Source organism: Oculina patagonica, chromosome 5 (genome assembly GCF_052425735.1).
Source record: "Oculina patagonica isolate OP01 chromosome 5, crgOcupat, whole genome shotgun sequence".
Lineage (NCBI taxonomy): Eukaryota > Metazoa > Cnidaria > Anthozoa > Scleractinia > Oculinidae > Oculina > Oculina patagonica.
The window spans coordinates 9,536,321-9,549,554 of record NC_135762.1 but is presented as its reverse complement, the minus strand read 5'-3'; the positions used below and the strand labels follow the sequence as shown (position 1 = coordinate 9,549,554).

Here is a 13,234-nt window from a genome sequence, read left to right as displayed (position 1 = left end):
TGGAGTCAAGATGACTTCGAAACAATCAGTTTTTACTGGATTGTCATATGGCAGTTTGATAAATTGGGATAGCCATGAAAAAGGCCACTTGTTAACATTGCACACAGTTTTGTGAGTGCTAAACCCAAACCTCTACTCAGCCATATTGTCAGACTGTCAGTGGGACTTCGAACCACACAACCTGTGTTGTTTATTCACCAAAGGCTGATAAAACATGAACTACTGATAATACAATGTGTTGTCTATTTTTAGTGCAAAATGAATAATTTTTCCAGTGTCATTGAAGAGAAATCAGAGATCTGAAGGAAAATAAAACAATTGCAAGAAAAACTAGAATAGCTTATACACTCTTCTCAAGAGTGAATTAATAAATTTATTGATAGAAATTTGATTTTATTCTTTGCTGCAGTATGCCATTTTTAAGCAATAATGTGTCACTTTTGGTCTGTAGCAGGTGATTAACCAATGAGTAGCAATAAACGTTATGTGATTAGAAATCAAGTTTGACTCAACATTACAAAAAATTGTAGTGTAGAACACAAAGCAAAGTACTTCCAATCGAAAGAGGGAGATTATATTTGAATAGTTCTATTAGATTTAGTAAGCAGAAATCTTTAGTTTTTTAAGGCCGGTGTAAATAATTTGTAAACCTTGTATCGTATATCATATAATGGATGTCACTTCTCAACATAATGCAATTTTTGTTTAAGAAACATTCAACACAGAAGTTGTCAGCTACTTTTATTTACGTTAGTATTTTTTGACAAATTATCTGAAAATTATTTAAGACCCCCCTTGTGAAACGTCATCGGTTCACAGGTGTCCCTGAAACTCACGATTCAAGAAATCGATCGAATAAATGATTTATGTAAGCTTATGAATGATTTATGTAACATATTGTAAGCGTATGAATGATTTATCTAATCGTATGAGTGATTTACGTAAGCATATGGAGTGGGACGTGACTGCTTGAAGTGCGAGGTGTTGTGTTACAATTTAGGCCGATGGAGATTTGAGCACTCTACAGACTTTGTATGGAGTTTAAAATAACATGGAAAAAATCGCTCAATGAAATAAACGTTCACCTTCTTTTAAATAAAATAAAGAAAATGTACTCACATTTCTTGATTTCTGTTGTCCTTTTGGGCTTTTTTATGTTTTTTGGGGGGTTTTGAGGTTTTTGTCGTAACATATGCTTACATAAATTATTTATTCGATCGATTTCTCGAATCATTAGTTTGGGATAGCTGTGATCACTTCTGCATGCATTCATATTGTGTGTCGTTTATTGAAATGAGTAATTTGGTGTTAAAACAGGACTAGAACATTGAGTGGAATATTGTCTTGCTAATGCAACAAGCAGGTGGGAATTTGGCCAAATTTTGCATATTCTATAAACTTTGGCTGAAACAAGTCTGTTTCCTTATCATTTTGTTTACCAGGCTCTTTTTTCAACCATCCCATGATACCAAAAGAGAAGCAAAACATTTTCGTGTATTGAGTGGGGTCAAAAAGGCATGCACTGAAGAGAAACATGAGAAAATATAGAGGGCTGTGATCAGTCTAGTCAATCACTTGTGATGATTACCAACTAAATTAATGTTAGCTTGGTCTGGTGGGTTACAAACAGTTACAACAACAACAAGCTTTATTTCCCCTTTAAGTCTCATTGAGATATTATTTAGTCAATATTATACTCTCGAATTAGTTACTCTAAACCCTTTCATTTCTACCTTGGTAGCGATTAGAGCTGACAGACTAATGATCGTTGTTTCAAATTCATCAGTGCATTGTAAAACAATAATAATTTTTACATCAGTCACAGCAAACTAAAAACAGATGATCTTAGTATAACCCCATATAATTAATTATTATGCATACAATTTTGTAGCTCTCTTTCTACAATGACTGCTTCTTGTGTGTGAGGGATCATGTAGAAGAATTTGTATGCACAATAGAATGAATAGCTAAACTGAAACCTTTTAATAAATCCCTTTAGTATCTGGAATACCTTTGACAAGCCTTAGGAAAGCAACATACAGTGTAGTTATAGTTTGAGCCAAGGGTATCTAATCAAATAAAATCAAACCGAAATTTAACCATACTCTATTGAACACAATTGTCGATTTGGCTCGGTAATGGAACTATATGGAACATCTTCTATGCTGGGACTTTGATTATTTTTTTTTTTAACCAATCAATTGTGTACCATTGTGTTCAACTGACCAAATTTTGTTGTGAGTTTGGTTACATTCCATTACTGATCTCAATCGAATGATTGTTGTTGGACTGGGTTCCATTACCAAGTCAGACCTGTTTTATGCTTATTTGATCCAACAGTCAATACTGTGAATTACATTCCATTCAGTTTCGCAAATAGTCAGGAGACAGAATATGTGTTGAGAAACATTATGCTATAAAAAGATTAACTTCAATTTATTTTAAGCCATAATTTCAGGTACCGGTAATATTATTCTGATCTTACAAACAATGAATTTTACTTAGTACAAAAAAACTATCTGCATTTGTTGTTTGTTTTTGGAACAATCATGTCAACACAGTGTGATTTTTATCTGTTGGAACAAACAATTCTGATTGGCTGCTATGCTCAAATTTTATTATTGTGGTTTTCATTGATATGCAAACTCTAAAATACAATCCTCAACCAACGGTTTACGCTTTTTGCTGCTGTCCATCATTAAGTGGACCTCTCAGGAAACAGAAGTTCACTTCAACTGGGTCAAAAGGTCAGGAGGACAAAACAGAGCTGTTCCACAGAAAAGCTGTTCTTCATGCACTTCCCAGCTGGCCGAGAAAACGCACGATTTCTAACGAACCAGTCATTAGATTTTTATGAAATTTCACATGGTTATACTTTAGAAAGCAAGAAAACTGCTGATTACAAAAAACACGGCCAGCCAGATTGGTTGAATTTTTTTTTCTCAGCCAGCTGGAAAGTGCATGAAGAACAGCTTTTCTGTGGAACAGCTTTGTTTTGTCCTCCTGAAAGGTCACGTCTGTCAGTTGTGATTGGTAGATTTCGATCCATTTGTTTGTTTCTGTTTTTCGTGGTTTGTTGGATCTCGTCATAATTATGATTGATGGCAGCAAAAAATGCAAGCTTTTGTTGGAGTTTGAATTTCAGAGTTTATATATCACTGAAAACCACAATGGCTCTTGAAACAATGGAGAAATTTAATCTTGAACCCAGCACGGACAAAACAACTTTGCAGATACAGGACTATAAAATAAAGAAAAGAAAATATATGGTTTGAACAATACCTGTAAGTGAACTTTAAACTACTGTGACAAAACATCACTAAATTTGGTGACAAAATTATGTTTGAAACCTAAAAGAACATATAACGATATAAATATAACGTGCACAAGACAGCGTATTGTCCATTCAATAGGCCATTTACGAGTTACCGTTTGCCTCTGTAAGAAAACGAGTCTTAGTGCAAAACTATTCATGAATATGTAAATGTGTTTTAACTGCTTGGCAATTTTCATGCAAATCAAAGTCATTTTCATTTGAATGGTTTCACACAAGAACTCGTTTTGAAAATGAGGCAAAAGTTAACTCGAAAATGGCCTATTGGGTTCAAATTTGTTTTCCCAAGGTTTGAATTATTCAAATGATATTTCTTGCAGGGTCTAGAACTGTTTTGTGCCCACTAGCCAGGGTCAGAAAGTGCCACTGGCTGCAGTTGTCTTTATTTTTGTTGGAGTCAAAGTTGTTTTTGTCACCTGGTCCAGAACTGTTTTGTTCCTGGAACAGACTTTGAGGTGAGTGCATACTTTTTTTTCAACAAAATATTTTTTGCTTCGCAGAAATATTTTGTCCACACTGTGTTAAAATTTCTTGTTCCGGCAACACAATTTGAATAGTACTATATTATTTCTGCTGTCATTGTTATATGGCTAAGATATGGAGAGCGACACTCCGGTGAAGCCATAGGCGACACAGAGTGTCACCGGCGGAGCGGGAGATTTTTATCTTCGGGCATCCAGGGAAACAAAGCGGTCAACAGCAAACTCGAAAGATACAAAAACAAGGAAAATACGCCCGAAGACAAAAAAATGCTCCGCTGGAAGTTGAAGCACCGAACACAGATCGCTAAGGGAGGGAGGGCGGGGCGCGACATTTGAACTGTAGTCGTGGTGTTTTACCGTCGAAAGACCTAGAACTGTGGTGCATGTTGAAGGAACGGTTAATATAGCACTGCTACACCAATAGGAGAGAGCCATGGGGATAATTAGCTATTTCCACGGGACTTATGACCTGCCTACATAATAAAGTACTATGCAAATGACTTTGAATAGTACTATATTATTTCTGCTGTCATTGTTATGTGGCTAAGATATGGAGAGCGACACTCCGGTTTCGCCATCCTCTTTACTACGTTCTACCAAGCCTAAGCACCCGAAAAGGTCAAAAACACCCCTCTCTCTCCAAACCTTACAAAAACCCCTCCTCTTCCCAAAAATGTTCTAAAAACACTAGGTAAAATTCATTCCCGTCGTTTAACAAAGAAGCTATTTAAGGGGAGGAAGGGCCTGTAGAAAATTTCAAAGTCCAACGCGTTTGACCGACAGTTTGAAGCTGCTTACAATTAACCTCTACCGGAAACATTCCATAGGTATGCACGCCCCATAATTCATTTTGGTCATGAAAAAACTTAACGTAATAGTGAAATTACGTTCTCCGGCAAGGCTTAGAAACCCCCTTATATGGAGCAGTTTCAAATAATGCCACCAACCTATCTCACTTGGGCTTTAGAGACCCACTCGCCCCTTCCTTGGAATCAATTCCACATGCTTTCCCCTATCGAAATAATTTGCGGGAGCACATCACGTTACGTAAACGCCCTTCTAGCCTCAGAACCCCATACAACTCATAGCCACCTCCCTGACCGGGTCTCCGAAGACCCTAACCCATTAAACACAAATTGCGATAAAAAACCGCTGAGAACACTCTCGCACGACGTTGGAATGGTTTCAACAAACTCAAAAACTGACATTTCTAAGAAGCGTAAAAAACAGCGAGAGGAAAAGTTTAATTAGAGAAACATAAAAGTCAAAGCTCAAAACATACAGATTTGAACGAAACTGAAGGTTGAAAATAACAAACCCGGGTTTGGGGTGGGAGACTCGGTCAGGAAGCAGCGCACCAATCGACGCAAACGCGAGGCAAACACGAGGCAAACGCAGATAAGCGAGATGCCCGTGCGTCTTGCTACTCCCAACCAAATTTAAATATATGTATAAATACAATGAAAGAAAAAGTTTGTATAGCTTCACCATTTAAAGCATACAGTGCCAACAGCCCGGAAACCCTCAAGACAATTCAAAAAATACAAACGCCGACAAAAGGCGTGAAGGCAATCGGAGTCTCAAGTAAACCATAACATTCTGGCAACGAGACCAAAGTCAATCGGATAAAAAATACGTACCCGCTTAAGGAGAAGCGTACTCTAACAAAGACCTCAAAACAAACAGAGCATATCCTTACAAAAACAAAAAGCCCTGAGCCAATCCAAGTAACAACAGGCTCCCAAATAAACAAAACACACATAACAAGAGACCTGAAGTCAATCAGGGCAACAACGCGGTCTCAAATAAACAAGACACACTCTGTAAACAGAGCAACAACGCGTATTCAAATAAACAAAACACGCTCTGACAAAGGGCCCGAAGTCAATCAGAGCAATAACGCGTTCTCAAATATGCAAAACACACTCTGACAAAGGACTCAAAGTCAATCAGAGCAATAACGCGTTCTCAAATATGCAAAACACACTCTGACAAAGGACCCGAAGTCAATCGGAGCAATAACGCGTTCTCAAATAAGCAAAACACACTCTGACAAAGGACCCGAAGCCAATCAGATTCCTGTCTACTAAATCTAATAGATCCCATCATTTATAATTAATCCCCTTCGCTTATACATTGTAGTGTTCCATTCTAACTGCACGGGAGTATGTTGATTTTGTGTTCTACACGGCGATTTTGTGTTAAGTTGAACTTGATTTCTGTTCGATTGCGACAGACGAAAAGAACCCATCGTGCGATGGCAATAAGCGATGACGTCATCGCTTAAAAACGTACAGTGATAATACTTAATACTAGTGGTAACCACAGGTTAGAAAGTGCGGGCCTCGACAAACGTTTGTTTTCGGATTCTAATCGTTAAGTTCTTTGTGGAGGAAAAAAAATTCTCAACTTCCCAGTGTTTGAACGATACATTTTCGGATCCTTTTGCATTAACCGTTCATGGTGGAAGATTATGGATTGATAATTGACAAATCACTGAACAAAAGTAACGCGTCACGCGAGGAATGCATGATTTAATCGAGCACGCGGTGCAATTAAGATGTGATTTTCCTCTGTCGGTGAACTCGCTATGTTGTCAGTGTTGTAAGGAATTTTTCGAGATTAAATAACTGTTGTTGGAATCATTCGTTTTGCTCTGGTTTATCTGTGATACAATCACAGCAAATCTTCTCAAAACCAACTCCTGAACAAAACGTAATGTTTCTTTCATGTGACAGAAGCCTCAATCTTATGTGACAAACTGTTGACATTGACACATTTTTTGCATTCTTATCGTCTTGATGAACAGATTTTCAACTTCCGGTGTTTCGACAAACTGTTGTGATTGACACATTTTTCGCATTCTGATCGTTCTTGGTGGAAGAAAAAAATTTTCAACTTCCGCTTTGCAGCTAGTCTTTTATAAACGTGGCGCGCACGCGTCATACGCAATCCGCTGGTCACTGTCAAGATTAGGGTTGCGGGCCTCTCTTGGGCCCGCAATGAGCAAAATATCCACAACACAACCGAAAAAATGCGTAATACAGTTTGGTGTTTATTGTTCAACTTCTATTTTAATAACAAATCTTTTCAGATGTAAAAGAGTTACATGTAAATTATTTTCCACCTATTACTCAGGTCCTTCCTTTTTAAGAACAACTGTCTTCAAACACAAACCCATATTCTTGTGATCTGCTAATGCTCTAATTACAAGTTCTAAAAGCTTACTTGACCTGAACAATTCTGCTGTTATTGAATTATCTGACTGCTTTCAGCGATCCCTGTTGCAGCATTGTTTGTGCAAGCAATTAAAAGAGCTCTACATGTACTGAAAAGCTCTATTTAGCTCCTGGGACTTATTCTTTTTAAGATCGTTCACGGTGGGGGGGGGAGGTTTAATAAGTTAAGGTACGTATAAAAAAATAAAAGGTATATCTCTAATGTTAAGGAGGGAAGCGTGGCCGAGTGGTTTAGGGCGCTGGTGTTGTAATCCGGGGGTCACCGGTTCGAGGCCTGCCACTAGCTGGATTTGTTTCTCGGTTGTCCGGAATTCAAATCCTCGACCACGCTTTGTATATAGCCAACTGGTCTGCCCTCTGCCTTTTGCCAGTTGGGATTTTTAACCTTGTTATGCTCATTTATAAATTATTTGTTTCCTCTGTTTCAGTGGCATGCCTGTAAACTAGCTATCTCGTTGAGATATGAAGCTAAGTGCATGACCACTTTAAACACATATTTTTAGTGCTGTTCAGTACTACATTATCACGAAAAGTATGAGTAAAAAATAAATGTAAAGTACAACTGAAGGCATACACTTAGAGCAAACACTGATACCAATTTTCCGTTTCCTTTTCCTTAGGAATACGCATCTATCGTGACAGCAAACCTCACACGTAAGGGTGTTAACTGTAACACGCCTTTTGATGATGAATGAAATGTTGCTCGACATGAAGTAAAAGAAAAGATGGCAGTTTAAAAGCACCATGAACAGACAACCAGTGGAGTGAAGGCGTATGCTTGTAATCATTGTAACAAGTACTTTAGCCGTTCATCCCATTGCACGGTACATGAACGAACCCATACCGAAGTGAAGCCATATACATGCAATCATTGCAAGAAATGCTTTAGCGATTCATCAAGCTGCAAGCGACATGAACGAACACATACAGAAGTGAAGCCTTATACATGCAAGCACTGTAATAAGTGCTTTAGCCGTTCATCACATTGCACGGTACATGAACGAACCCATACCGGAGTGAAGCCATAAACGTGCAAGCATTGCAAAAAATGCTTTAGCCATTCATCAGCTTGTAAGGTACACGAACGAACACATACAGGAGTAAAACCGTTTACATGCAAACATTGTAAGAAGTGCTTTAGCCATTCATCAGCTTATAAGGAACATGAACGAACACATACCGGGGAGAAGCCGTTTACATGCAAGCATTGTTATAAGTGCTTTAGCCAATCATCAACTTGTAAGGTACATGAAAGATCACATACAGGAGTAAAACCGTTTACATGCAAGCATTGTAAGAAGTGCTTCAGCACATCAGCAAACTGTAAGCGACATGAACGAACACATACCGGAGTGAAGCCATATGCATGCAAACATTGCAGTAAGTGCTTTAGCCAGTTATCAAGTTGCAAGCAACATGAACGAACCCATACAGGAGTGAAGCCGTATACATGTAAACATTGCAAAAAGTGCTTTAGCCGTTCATCACATTGCAAGGAACATGAACGAACCCATACAGGAGTGAAGCCATATTCATGTAAGCATTGTAAAAAATGCTTTAGCCGTTCTTCAAGCTGCAAGGAACATGAAAGAACACATACAGGAGTGAAGCCTTATACATGCAAGCGTTGTAATAAGTGCTTTAGCCGATTATTTAGCTGCAAGAAACATGAAAAGCTACACGTGCCGCGAGAAAGGTCTTTAAAACGGAAGCAGTATGGTAAGTGCCTTAAACAAGAAAGACATCTTCAGGAACCAACAGTAACTCGCCGTGGCAAGACGTTTCGTATGTTGTCTTCGTTTACTGAGGAAAGTTCAAGCCAAGTTGAAAGCCTCACCTGTTGGATTTGTCAGGAGGAATTTAACAGTAAGGCATGTATCATCCAACATTACGATGATCATATGAGAAAAGCAAAGCTTACGTAAATGGCATTGTAAGCTACAAAGTGCGTCTGCTTTTCTTCTGATTGTTTTTAGTGTTTGTTATTCAGGATTACCACGATATTATTCGCACTGATAAATAAAAAGAAAAAGTGTCGCGCTTTGAAAAATCAGTTACATTGGCAGACGAAAATTAGATTTTCCTTCTTATATCTTCCTTTAGGGTCAAAACTTAACTCCCAGATAATATAACTCTCTTATGGTTCACTCTTTGAGTCAATTCTCACCTCTTCTCAACTTTTTACCTGGACATTTTGGACCGAATTTTTTTTACAACTGTAATAAATGCTGCTATGATAAACGGCTTGCAGCTGATTTAAAGTATGACATGATATATCAAGTTTTCGGGTTAAATTTTTCTTCGTCCACATCTAATTTTATTTTGTCATTGTCTCTTTCTTTTGTCTCGGTTTAAGCGTCAAATGGCAATTTCAGTTTTTCTATACAGATATCTAGGCTCCTTCCAAAAACTGACGTCTTCAGATATTTTCGCACCAAGGGTTATTTTAAATTAACAAGAATTTCAACTACCCGAATGGTATTAATTAAATGTTCTTTCTGAAAGTTACACAAACGAGACAATAGAGATTCGAATATAAAGAAGGATTAGACTTTTGTGACTGACGGAAGTGGTGAAAGCTGTTACTTATCCTTGACACATTAAATTGGATGTTTGTGGGATCGGTCTTTGTCTCTTCCTCGTATTTATCGACTTGTCAGTGTCGGGTTTATAAAAATCAGGTTGACTTATATCTCGGCGGTTTCCCCTTGTGTTTTACACTTGGCTGACTAAGTAGGAATCACGTTCGGTACAAGGTGGTAATTACAGAAAAGTACATTTAAAGGAGCTACGTCACGGACAACGCATCTTGAAAAAATTTTCAAGTTTTTTCAAGTTTGTCATTTGTAATCCGTCTTAATCTTCGTCGGTCGAAACCATCCTTGGTTATTTTGGGCTTTTTTTCTCCGTTAGTGTTTTTCCTCCTTGGAAAACTATTATTTTGAGGTTTCCTTCAATTTGAAAGTAATGAGAAAAATGACTTAAAGTACCGTGACATGCTCCTTTAAAAGCTCTTTGTGCGTTCACGTGTAAATGTCAGTAAATCGTGTTGGTGTTGGATGTAGATGTTTTGGGAAGCAGTTAATATGGAGTGTTATACAGTGTTATTAGTTTTGTAAATGAACGTTATTGTTCTGGTAAACATTGCGAACGAAGAGTAGCCAGGAATGAGTTTTATTTCTTTACGCGATATTTCTTATAGTTAAAGTTGTAAGTTGTGTTCCTTTTTTAGAAAGACGGCAAAATATATTTATACTTTTTATCTCCTTGTGTTTCAAACATTTACTTTACGTAGTTTCAGTTCATTTCCATGATAAAATATAGCTTATTGTGTTCACTTGAAATTCGTAAATTGGTACTTGAATCAGAACTGCTGACGCTGCACAGTGTTTGTCAACATTTTTATATTTGTCAGTTTGGTTTTGTTCATGTCGGGTTAGAAGAAAACGTCGTGATCATAATATTTGCGTTGAGAGTGTTTTGCTTGTTTAGTATATTGCTTACTGTCAGTTAAATGGATATTTCATCTTCGTTTATCCAGATTAATAGAAGTCATTCTTTACTAGTTTAATTCTCCCCAACTCGTGAGATAAATGATATAAGACTTAAATACTTCCCTACTAACGTAGCTCTACAACCTGCAGTTGATTGGCCTGGTTAGTATACCAGATACAAATGAATCTTTGGTTGTTCACCAATTTCTTGCTTTGGGTAAACCTACCTCCACTGCACTTATTTTTTTCCAAGATGTCCAAGATAAGACCCTACAAATTCCTTGCTTATGACGTATATTCTGCAGAGATCAGTGCACTGTCTCAGATTGCTTGTTACCAACCTTGCACCTATAGCCTGCGAACGCAGACGCATTTCCGTCACCGAGCAACAATGTTAACCAATCAGGGACATTCCACCAATCTCTAAAAGGTCACGTCATCAATATCAAACCTAAACTCGAGGATTAGACGTCCTTTGAGCGTGGGATGTTGAGGGTGTGAATGCTTAATTCTCAGGCTAACCCTTGTTCATACCTGAAGAGTCAGTAAAAACTGCTCGACATGTTACTTAGTTTACTGACTGACTGACTGAATGACTGACTGACTTGTAAGAGACAATTGAATGGTAAACAAAACAGACTTAACGGTTTACAATCAACGGCATTACTCTCCACATGTTCTCGTTCCATCGAAAAAGGTAAAAAACAGCAATTAACATATAGCGGTTTTTACTTGAGTGTAGAAAGTAATTCGTGTTTGGTTGGTTTTGTATTACTTCGCTTAGTGATTGGTTGCAAAAAATCTTGCGCCACTTTCTTAGCCAATCAGAACTAAAACCAAAACCAATCGTGACTCGCTCACGTAAGCTTCCCGCGCTTCGTGCCTACGACATGTATTTGCTTCGAGCGAGTTGATTGGCTCACTGGATTGTCTGTGTCCTTTGTGATTGGCCAGAGTAATAATTTTGCTTTTGGGTTTACGAAACTCAATTTAAAACTGCCCAATTGTGTTCAGTAACGTCGCACACGGACCAAACTGGCACACACTGCTTCCAGAGCTTATCTCAATTTCCCTAGCACGACTATGAGTCTTACAACAACGCGATATAGGTTTGAAACAGGCTTGCTTGAGGGTTCTTCTTTGTAGCAAGCTACGTATGTACGTTAAAATTTACAATTATTTTTAACCCAGTCGTTCACATTAATTTAAACTAGAAAAAATTAAAGTCTGCTACGTTTCTCCTTTGTGTTTGGATGCAGTGTTGCTTCTTTGCATGGAAGGGATTTTGATCCATCGAAAAAACAAATAAAATTACCATTTTACTGACCAGAGTAGGAACAGCAGGAGGGCATTTTGCGTGCGCATGCGTCGATATGGGCTAGTGCGCACGACAGAGAAGTTCTGCTATCGATTGTTTACATATTTTTCACAATTTATGGCCTAATTTTCAGCTCAAAATAAAAGGTGTTTTAAGTTTTATTTGCTGTATACGATACTAAGAGTCCTTGCTTTATCTTCTGACAACAACCAGCATACTTTGGTGTCGGCGTGCCGTTTATCTGATCGACTTTGGCTATGTGTATTAAACATTGCGCGTGGACAAAATGGCGACCGAATGTCGAGAACCGTAATACCTTGCCCATGTTTTTAATAGCTGGGAGATCTAAACGGACAAAGCGCTACGGCTACTTAGTACTAAAATATAAAACAGCAGTTTTAACTATACGATGTTATAATCAAGTATCCCGGGTTTGAGCGAGTGGTCATGATTTTGTTCAGATTTTTCATAAAACTGCAATTTCATCGTTCTCACGATGCAAAAATCTCAAAATCTAACCTTGATCTCCAGCGTCTACCGATGATAGATGGAGCCTGAAGTACTTGAACTATCGTCTAATGCTGCGAAGGTAGCGTTAAAAAATGGTCTATTGTGGTAATTTTTAGCATTCTTTAACGTACGTTCTCGCTGGTTTATTCTAACAGAGAAACTATCGTTTGTGATTATTTCCTTAAACTTAAGCATTGGTCAAAATAACTTCACATTTCGACGTACCACAATTATTCCGTTGAACAAGAAAAGAATTACTGAGATCGGTCTTAATTTTAAAGTGTTATGGTAATTCTTTGCTGGTAGACTATTTGTTTACATTTTACTATGTTAATTAGTACATTTTTGGCTCCTTTAACAAAATCTAGCCTTGATCACCAGTCAAAAAATAGCATGAAACAAACAAGCGATATATATATTTTTCAGAAACGTTCTAATAACTGCTGCATAAAATGTCTTAAGAAATAATTTTTAACTATAAACAATGTTATTTTCAAATTTTCATTTCAACGTTTGTTTCTTTAAGATTGATGTTCGTTCTGTTATAACGACTGTTTTACTTATGTGTCGCCTAAATGTGATTCTGTGTCGCCTAAATGTGTCCAGGAAACCCTGTTTGCCAGTCGAGGGCAAGTTGGCCTTGCTTTAGAGTCATCAATGAGCTGCATTATCATGTGCAGAACACCCAAACATGTCTTTCCCCTCAGGGAAAACCCTTTTCTTTGGTGGCTGTCCCTTTAGGCAAAAAATCTCCCGACAAGCTATAATATTGCTCGCACTCTGCTTGTATTACAGCAATTGATTTGATATGAAGTTTTGATCTTAATATATCACACTCCAGCACACGAATAAATGTT

The 13,234-nt window shown here is 37.8% G+C and overlaps 2 pseudogenes across 1 annotated transcript in view; both read left to right on the top strand.

The window, feature by feature from the left end:
- The window catches only part of LOC144655414 (uncharacterized), a 34,392-nt pseudogene that overhangs the window by 6,355 nt on the left and 14,803 nt on the right, over positions 1-13,234 (top strand). The window lies entirely within an intron of this gene.
- Positions 3,171-9,604, top strand: LOC144654030 (uncharacterized; annotated as a pseudogene).